Genomic DNA, 10,787 nt, shown 5'->3' with positions numbered 1-10,787 from the left:
CAAAAATATCATATTCAGAAAAATTACCCACATTATTGAATGAAAGAAAAATAGGTATTCAACAAACCTGCAGATTTTCAGGACTTTCTTTCAACCAAAACTGAACTTAGCAGAAAATTTAACATATAAGAGCCAATATCAAAGATCAATTTTAAGGAACTTAACATGAACAAATTGTTTGGGTTTTTTACATAGAAATCTATACCATATGTTTAAGATTGACATCAGCAATTGGATAGCTCAAAAGAAAGATTGGAGAAGAGTTAAGATAAAAATAATAACTATGTTGTACAATAAGGTGCAGAGGAAGAATAGGCATAGAGGCATTAGAGGGAGGAAGACAGCTTGTAGAAAGGAAAACCTACTCACATCAGGAATGGGTTAAATAGGCAACAATACATCTATACCATGAAGAGTATGGCACCCTTCAAAATTTATAAAGAGTGTGTGTGTGTGTGTGTATATATATATATATGCATAATATATATATATGCATATATACTTAACTGTAATCTGCTTGAAGTAGGTAGGGAAATGAAAGGGAAAAAAAGAGAAAAGTAAAAAAGTGTCCAAGCAGAGAACAAAATGACAAGTAAAAAAATGGATACTCATGAATATGACTTCTTGTACTATTATATATCTTTTTTAAACCAGTAATTTATTAACATACTTTGAATGCTCCCTGATGTTCTGCTAGGCACATGACAATGTTCTGCTTTGTTTTCCTTTTCTGTTTTTTTAATAAAATAATTTTTTTAAAAAATTCAACCAGGATGGAAAAAGTTCTCAAAACAATACCATACTAAGATCAGTTGGAAAATTCAGGAATGATTATCCTAAAGAGAAAAGAAGTCTCAGGAAGGATATGATAGCTGTGTTAAAGTATCTGAAGAGCTGTCATGTACAAGAGACATTTGCATATGTTCTGCTTAGGATCACCAGATAAAACTAGGAGTCATGAGCAGAAGTTACAAAGATGGTTATTTAACTGTAATGTCAGGTAACTTTCCTAGCCATTAGAGCTATCCAAAAGTAAAGTAGACTGCTTTGTAGTTAATAAGGTAGTAAATTCTCTTAAGTAGCTTAAAACAAAGATTAATCAGGGTTGTAGAAGGAATTCTTATTAGGGAAAGTGGTGAACTAAATCACCTCAAAAAATCCCTTGCAATTCAAAGATCCTTTGATTATGTGATTTATTCAAAGTCAAATTACTAGCAAATGGCAAAACTAAAACTCAGACCAATATCTTCTACTGTTTTTCCACTGTTCTTCTTCCCTAAAGTTGATAACTCAAGTCAACTCTAAAATTGAGAGGCCTCTGTTCTATCAGCTGAGCTGTTATTGACACAGTGTTTCCTTTAACCCAAGCCCATTTCTGTAAAATATATACTTGATAAATGTAATGAATCTGATTCAGTAACCAATTGATTGAGAGTTCATTTTTAGTTCATTTAAGCCCTTAAAAAAACATCCTTTTCACATGTGTAAAAATGTTTGTAGCAGCCCTTTTTGTAATGATAAGGAACTGGAAATTGAGTGGATGCCCATCAGTTGGGGAATGGCTGAATAAGTGATGGTATATGAATGTAATGGAATATTATTGTTCTTAAGAAATGATGAGCAGGCTGATTTCAGCAATGGCTGGAAAGACTTACATGAACTGATGCTAAGTGAAATGAGTAGGACCAAGAGAATATTTTATTCAATAACAAGATTACATAAAGAACAAGTGTGATGGACTGAGCTGTTCTTAACAGTGTGATGATTCAACACAATTCCAATAGACTTGGGTGGGAAATGCCATACACATCCAGAAAGATAACTACAGACACTTTATATAGATGGAAGCATAGTATTTTCACCTTTTTGTTGTTATTGTTTGCTTATTTATTTGTTTTCTGTCTCATGATTTTTTCCCTTTTAGTCTGATTTTTCTTACACATATTTAACCTGTAACAGATTGCTTGCCATCTTGGGGAGGAGGGAGGTAAAGAGAGGGAAATGAAGGAGGTAGAGATATAGCAAGAAGAAATAAAATGAAGCTACCCCACCCCTCCCCAACTCCCCAAAAATCTCCAAACAGAATTGGGAAATTCAACAGACAAAATCCCAACCAAGAAATCCAAGAAAAAGCCGTAGTGAATCAATTTTTCAGCGCAAAAAAGCATAATGAGACAGGAAGTTCAATACATACTAGGGTCAGTCTAGTATGGAGAGGTTGTGCACTAGGATAAGAAATTCCAGATCTAGCTTCTAGCATTTAACAAAAGGGTCTAAACTTATATAGAATACACAATGACATGCCACCTGGTAGTTCTGCCATTCACTATGTAGTTCTGAAATATAGTCCCAAAGGCAAATTGAAGAAGGTGCATGCAAATAGGGGTTGCAATCTAGCCAAAGGCTTTGGCTAGGGAAACAAGGGATTGTGTAATTCTGACAGCAGGAGTGAACTAGGGACTTAGTTCCATTTCTTAACCCAGTCTCTAAACTAAATAACCAAGGCAGGAAAACAAAACCAAAAAGAAGTCTATAATAATTCTCTGCACCAAGAAAGCCTTACAGCTATCTGATACTGAGTCTTGCAGTATTCTAGTAAAGCTCTAAACAGGCAAACCCAAAAATGCATCGTTCATATATTAGGATATACAGGTAGAAGTCTTTGCAAACAAGGAGGAGGGAATAGAGACAGCAACGGACACTTGAACCTCAATCTCATCTGCACTGGTCAAAAAATAAAGAATATGGACAGATAGTTGGGCACAGAAATAGATTTCACTCAAAGGAAAAATAGAAAGCAAAGTAAAGAAAGAAGAAGGGAGAATAAAAGGGAGGCTTATTAAGGGAGGATGGAGCTCTAGATAAAATAAATTCTAACTAAAGATGTATATATAGATACATATACATATCTATCTATATTTAGATATCTAAGCAGATACTAAATTGAAGAACAGTTGAACAACTTATGATTATAAAGGTAATGGGATACTATTGTGTTGAAAGAAATGATAAAAAGATGGTTTCAGAGAAACATGGGAAGATTTGAATGAACTGTTGCAGAACAAAGTGAGTAGAACCAGGATAATAACTACAACAATATTTTAAAGATAAACAACTTTGTAAGATTTAGGAACTCTGATCAGCATAATGACTACCACAATTCCAGAAGACTAACCATAAAATATGCTAATCGTCTCCTGATAGGAAGGTGTAAAAGACACAGAGTACAGTACAAGACTAAATACATACATACATATGTTTTTATATATTCATATGTGTACAGATGAATATATGTATAGATTGTACATAATCATATGTGTACATATATAAACATACATTTGGCCTAATAGTGCGGAAATTTGTATTACTTAATTTTAAAAGTTGTTTAAAAAAGGTTTTCTTTTTGTTTCATTCACAATGCATGGGAGGAGGAGAAGGCAAAATTTTCTTGACTGAAAAAAAATAGAATTTAATCTTTTAAAAGCCTCAGCCTTGCTTCTTGCTAAGTGTATGACATCAGACAAGTCACTTGTTTCTTTGAACTTATTTTCTCATTTCTAAAAATTAATGTTTTGGGCTAAATGATCTCTAGGATCCATTCAACTCCAAATCCTATGATAAACCTGTGAAAAAAAAGTGGGGGAGGAGAAACCATATGCATGTGACATTTCAATTCTAAGAAGCAGCTCAACAAATCTTTTTATTTACAAAAGTAAAAAATAAAAGTAAGGAAAATAAATGTTCTGGGTTCATCAGTCTGTGTGAAGACCTTCTTATCAAAGAGAGGATTTAAGACATGAGATCCAAAGTTTAAGATACATGCTTGTACAATCAATCTGGGCCCAATTCTTAAACACCCAGTGACTAAATGAACTGAGCAGTATTATTTAGAACTTTTATCATACTTGAAATCATCTCCTAAATAGGTACTATTGTTTTTCCCCTATGTAATGGAAAGCATTTTCTTATATTGAACTCCAATATTCCTAGTTCTCCTACCTATATAAATGCTAATTACTATCATTCTCTTTTAGGATATTCATTTTGTCTTTATATAAATAGGGCCTAAAAGAGAAACCGTAAAGAAATCAGATGAGTGGTTCCTTTCTCTGAGAGAGTCCCTTGAAGTAGTACAGAAATGCTTAGTATATCATTTCCCAATTTCCAGGAGAAGTTGGACCCACAAAAATGGTTCCCACATAGAAACAACTAACTCTGCCCATTCTGTCACAACATTACTATTCCCTTCTTCACCAAGGCTTACTATGTTTCTGCATCTCATTAGCATTTCATGGGAAGAAAAGGCTTCTCTTCATGTCTTCCTAAGGCCCATAACCTGAGGCAGAATCACAAAGAGGTCACTGCTAATGAATTCAGAAAACAAATCTCAGCTGCACCAGATCACATGTGTACTCAGCAGAGACTGTGTAAAATCAATGTGTTTACAGCTCGAGCATATGTAATTAGAGACCTTGGGTTGTTTCTATCATCTCTATAAAAAGATGTTCTTGTCTCCAGATGACACTGTGCTAATTGTATCAAGGCCTGGAACACTGCAGGAAACGAATACTATCTCTCTGTGATATCAAAGGCCACTCAAAAGAGATCAACTTACATGTTCACACAGGAAAAACAAAGTGGATGAAGATTGGATGTTGCCAGGATTATGATGTGCACTTAGATGGTCAGCTCACTGAATTAAGTCCATCTATCTTGGATAAACAATGCAAATGGACAATGATCTGGGTCCAGAAATGAATAAGAGAAGGCAGTCTTAAGTGCATTTGGAAAATGGAATGCCATTTTCGATGATACAAAGCTGCTTCTTGCCTCCAAATACCATATTTAGTATTGTTTTAATAGCACAAATGCCTGTCATGTAGTAAGTGCTATATAATGCTGATTACTACCATTATTACTACTCATCTTCTTCCTACTACTACTACTATTATTGCTAGTGGCTATTGCTACCATTACTGCTACTGCTACTACTACTACTATGTTCATATGATGTAGCTTTTAATAATAGAACTCAAAGATTGTGGACAAATCACAATTACAACTAACCCAAGGGACAATGGAAAGATGCATGACAGATAAAAGTAGCATGAAGCATTTTATCAATGATAGCGTGTGCATGAGTAGTTGTTATGGGACAGAACTCTGAACTTGAAATAAAGGATTCATACAAGGTACTAAGTCAGTGGAATTGATGGAGACAATAGTTATCTGATAATTTAGCCTGGTTCAGTGTGATTGATTTAATCCTACAAGGAGATGTTATGGGCCAGAATTTGAAACAAGGTGCTAAGTGGAATTGAGGAGACAGTAGTTAAATCTAGTTTAGTATTGATTTCATCCTACAATAGAATGGTGTATACTCGGTGTGGAGCATATAAGCTAGAAGCTCTCAGGGCCAGAAAGGACAAGCCCACTAGAAGCTCTGGGAGGCTGAGACAGATTCATTCCATCTTCCACCTTTGTTATGCCTAGAGGCTGAAGCACAAACCCTTGGAATTCAGAGAGATTCAGAGGCCAGAGAAGAAGACAGGAGCTCAAGTTCTGGGAACAAAGACTACAGGAGGCCTTCAAGAAAGCTAACCGAAGCCCCAGGAAAAGAGGCAAGACTTTGAAAGAGATAATAAAGGATTTTAAAGGATTTGGACTTTAACTCCTGGCTACTAGTGTGGTGATTATTGAACTGAAACGAAGGCTGCCTCCAGAGACCCCAAGAAAACCTCAACAGAGAATATTACATTTTAGAGAGAATATTACAAGTAGTGACCTAAAATACATCACCAAGGACATGCACAGTTGCGAAAAGAAGCAGAGGTCATGTAACAAGAATGGAGAAGAACAGCAAGTTATGCCCTAGTATCAATAAAATATTGTTTTAAGATGAAGAAAATCTTCTATCTTGTGAGTTCATTTCTTTAAGAAGAATTTATACCAATATATGTACGAAAATTAAAATCTGAAAGAACAAGAAGGTTGCACAAGTAGTAAGCAAACAGTCCTGGAATACAAATCCAGATTTCATGACTCGGAACTTGATGCTCTTTTCATTGGATGGAAAATTGAATTAGATAACCTCCAGAGTGCTCTCTAATTCTAAGACATGGTCAATTCAGTTGGGTTTAAATTTCAAATATGCCACATATCTTCTATATGACCTTTAATAAGTCATTTCTATCTTTCTGTATCTCTACTATTCCTTTTAAAATGGATATAAATCTCCCAGGAGATCTGAGTACTCAAGAAAATTGATTAGAAGATAATTTCATCACCCTATTTCTTCCTAAATAGATGAGTTCAGTTTATATCAGTGAGTCAGAGAGGCATTGGGATCTAACTAGGTAAAAGAACTACATGACAAAAGTATTCTAATTCAGATCAGGTCAAGAAAAAAAATCACCATTCTCTTCTCATGACTGCTGAAAGTTGAACCGTAAGTACGGGGTGATCGATTGTTTGATCTTCACTTTGGATCTCTCTAAACCATCCTTTGCATCACTGACAGATTCATCTTCTTAAAGTAAAGTTCCAGTTATGTCTTTCCCCTACTCAAAAACCTTCAAAGTTCTGCATTACTTAATGGTATTCCTATCAGATTAAGCCCAAATATCTTTAACCAAATAAAATCCAATTTTCTTACCCTGGCATTTGAGTTCTCATTTGTCTCCAATTTAGTTTTACAGATGTCTCATACTACTCTTCATATGCTTTATATCCATGTATTACTCACTATTCCATACAGACATGCATTACTTTCATGCATCTGCATCCTTTTTAAACCATTTCTTTTGCCTAGTACCATGTCCCATACTTCAGTAATCTCAACTTACCAAAAGCTTACCTATTCTTCCTTCATATTGGGCTAAACTAATTCCTCATTTATGGCCCAGTTTCAGTGTTATTTCCTTCATAAAGCTTTCCCTGATCCACTAGCCTGAAATGATCTTTTCTTTTAAAATAACATAATACATTGTTCCACCTTTCATATATATAAATCACATACTACTTCGTAGAATATCACTCGATTCAACAAGTTTGTAATATATTCCTATAGTAAGTGGATGTGGTGTTTTGGCCCAAGTAAACTATGTATGTCCACATCGATATATCTACATATGACTTTTAGGGCGTATCTTTTCCTCTCTCCCCAAAACTTTCTCTATAAGAGACTTTTATTCCCACGGGAGGGAAAGCAGAAGGGTAGAACCAGAGAAAGGCCACTTTGCTCCCCAATGAATACATTTTGCCCATTAAGTCAAGGGTCAATCTTGAGTAAAATGAGATCAGGGATCATATATTTGTACTTATGGCCCAGAATTCCCTAGGTTCTAGACTTATACAGACCAAATCAAAACTTAGGGCCTGTTTCAAAAAAGTCATATTTTTTTTATCACATTATGCTCATCAACACAGTTTAATTTTTTTTAATTGGCTAACATGGGTTGTTTTGAGGTTTCCAAAAAAGATAAGATTCTTAGCACCAGATTTTGGACTAATGCTATAGAAGCAGATACCTAAAAGTTAGACAGCAAACTTCATTTTAACCCTTCATAAAATTCAGAAGATGAAAATGACTTATAGAAACCCATTAAACAGATAAAGTAGGCAAACTCTTCTCACTCCAAGAAGTGAGAATCACACTATTGAAAATTCTTCTTCTAAAAAGCCAAATCCCTGAACTCTTGAACTTGCAGTTACTCTCAAGATAATTCCTTAAAACTAATGCATGCAAATTTCCTTTCTATGGTTGTTAGATTCCAATATAATGCCTCCTAGAAAAAAAAATCAAAATTCCCCTTTGTCCACCAAGGAATTTAGGATTTTTAAAAGAATGACCATGAAATATGGACCACATGCAAGTACATATAGCTCCCATATGCAGGAAAGGGGGAAGGAGACTATGCATATGCATAGGTAATCCTTCCCTCCAGGATCCAAGTCCACTTTTAATTCAGATGATCCATTTGTATCTCAAAGACATTATTTTAAAAAAAGCAATGAGAACCAGCCACTGAGAATTAATAAAGCATTGTTTTCTATCCTCTTAATGTGTCTGTGATTATGCAAGAGATAAGATAATGCACAATTCCAAATAAATTTTCTTTTTCTTATAAATTCATTAAGTTGATTGGGAAACTTCCTTAATCCTTTTTTTTTTTTCATGGAATGACTATTCCATGAGATTTGGTATTGAAACAACTAGGCTTGAATCCCAGTTCTCCATTTATTAATCTATGTGATCTTGGGCAAATCATTTAAACTCTCTTGAGATATCTGTAAAATAGGGATCACAATGTTCATACTACCTACCTCACTATACTATTTTTAAGATCAAATGGGCTAATGCATAAAAAAGTTTAATGATAAAACATTATATAAATGTTAATTATTATTATTATTACTCTTTATATCTCCCACAATGCTAATCATAGTACCTTGGACATAGCAGTCATCCAATATTCTCTGAAAGAATGCCTAAATTCATGAATAGCATTGCATTCTCCAATTAGAAATGTCTTCCATTTTCCCATTCACCACCCCCAAAGAATTGACATAATTGCCTCCCACCTCAAGGAAGTATACAGCATCAATATTGTTCATGAAGGGATTTGAAAATGTTCTTTTTTAAAGATAAAATGAAGAGAAATTTCAATGATGATCTTCACTGCATCATTGTAAACAAAACTAGAGAAATGAAAAGGCAAAGTCCATTTTAAAGTGTTTTTGCTACCACTTGACTCTCTACACTAATGATTGGATCATTGCCAAAAAATAATCTACTCTGCACTCCAGTATCTTCTGTGTAAATTACAGTCAGAGTTTAAAAATAAAGTTTGATTTTATTCCCCAATCCCAATGCCTTGCATGTTTCTTGTCCTCAATACTGTGTAGTAATTAAATATTTGTATGGAAAAAATAGAAACTGTTGAAAAAATCAAAAGAACCCAATAGTGAAATAACTTATTGTCCCAGCAGTTGAGCAGGAAATGGACTCTTTCATCTCATTCTATTTCTTTCTTGAGCTCTTATTAATTAGCTAAAAAAATTTTTTAAAGAAAACCTATCTGTAATGAGTTAAAGCAGGGCAGGGGATTATCTTGATTTGCATTTCCTTTACCATTCCTTAGAGAAACAAAAATAATAAATTAGATAAATAACTGGATTTTTGGCTTGGCCAACTAGCAACAAATCATTTTGAAGGATAAAAATTACTAAGGAATCCAGCAATATATTGTTATTTAATATAGAAGACCCTTAAAATATTCTGCTCAATTCTCCCATGCATGTTGGGAAGCATCCATTTTTCCCAAAATAGAAGAAAAAGGAGACTTTCCTATTCTCCAGTTCACCATCCAATGCTATTCTCTCCTGGAGTGATATTTATCTTTGGCACTCTTCGTCTATTTAACAATTCATTCACTCAACAAACATTCATTTTTATCATCACTCTACTATGTATCTGCTAACCCGCCTGTTTTTTTTTTCAACTCCACAGAGCAGCATTCCCTTCCCAGGTTAAGCTCACCCCCTACCATCTCATTGTTATTTATTCATGTCAACTCTTCATGCCCAATGACCTTTCTGCCCATAGGATTTTCTTAGCAAAGACAGTGGAGTGATTTTCCATTTATTTCTTCAGTGGATCACCAATCTACAAGCAAACAACATTTCATTGCTAGGAAGTTTCTGAGGTTGAATTTTAACTCAAGTTTTTCCTACTCCAAGCCTAGTACTCTCCAAATTACTCTGACTATCATCAATTGGCCAATAATATCTTCCAGACCAAGCCCTAGTTGGTCATTATTTGGGCCTTGATTGATTCAGAGTGAATGTAAATAGCAATCATTTATGTTTTGGCTAGAAAACCACAGGGTTTTCTCCTCCCAGACTGGATTTTTTTTGACTAGGTAAAAGAAGCTGTTCTTTGCCTCAAATCCTATCTAGCCCTAATGACTGAATGGGCATTGCCTCAGTCAAACTGAAACCTATTAAAGAGTCTAGTTGTTCAAAAAAAAAAAAAAAAAAAAAAGGCCTCTCACTGCATCCAGGGCCATATCAAGTCATTCTGATCTTTATCTTGCCATTAGGCCAAGATGGCTCTGGAGGAAAGAGCAAGACTGATGACTAAGAGAGCCCACTCTCACATAAATCCCACTCATGTGAATGTCATGGTATCACCTCCCTTATTATTATTGTTATCACCATGGTCCTCTTCAAAAACCAAGAACAACAACAATCTACTGAGCCACATAGCTACTTCATTACCATATAGCTAACTCAAGCTTTGAATAACACCACCTCTCCCAGCCACTGCTTCCCTCTGAATGAAGGATAGAAGAGAGAGTATCAAACTTGTTCAGATGCCTCTCCTTATAGAAGTAAGAAATTGAACCCTGGAATTCACTCTACTCTGCATCTGTTGACCTGTCTGCTTTTTTCAATCCCACAGAAAAAGATGTCCCCATACTGGATAGCCCCTGATGTACCTTCATTTCCTGCCTCTTTTTCTGTGTTGTCTCTCCTTTTGCTTCCCCCCACTTAGACTGTTAGATTTTTGAGGGCAATGACTGTCTTTTTATTAATTATATCTCCAAAATTTATCACACTGCTGACACATAGCTGGTACTTAGTTATTGTTTATTGGATTAGATGGATAATCATTATCATCATAATTGATCATCATCTTCAACAACAAGAATTTTTTATTTTTTAAAAAATAGCTTTTTATTTTCAAAATATATGCAAGATAGTTTTTAACATTAAACCTTGCA

This window comes from Sarcophilus harrisii, chromosome 2 (genome assembly GCF_902635505.1).
Source record: "Sarcophilus harrisii chromosome 2, mSarHar1.11, whole genome shotgun sequence".
Lineage (NCBI taxonomy): Eukaryota > Metazoa > Chordata > Mammalia > Dasyuromorphia > Dasyuridae > Sarcophilus > Sarcophilus harrisii.
The sequence above is the reverse complement of the archived record's forward strand: the minus strand, read 5'-3'. Positions refer to the sequence as shown.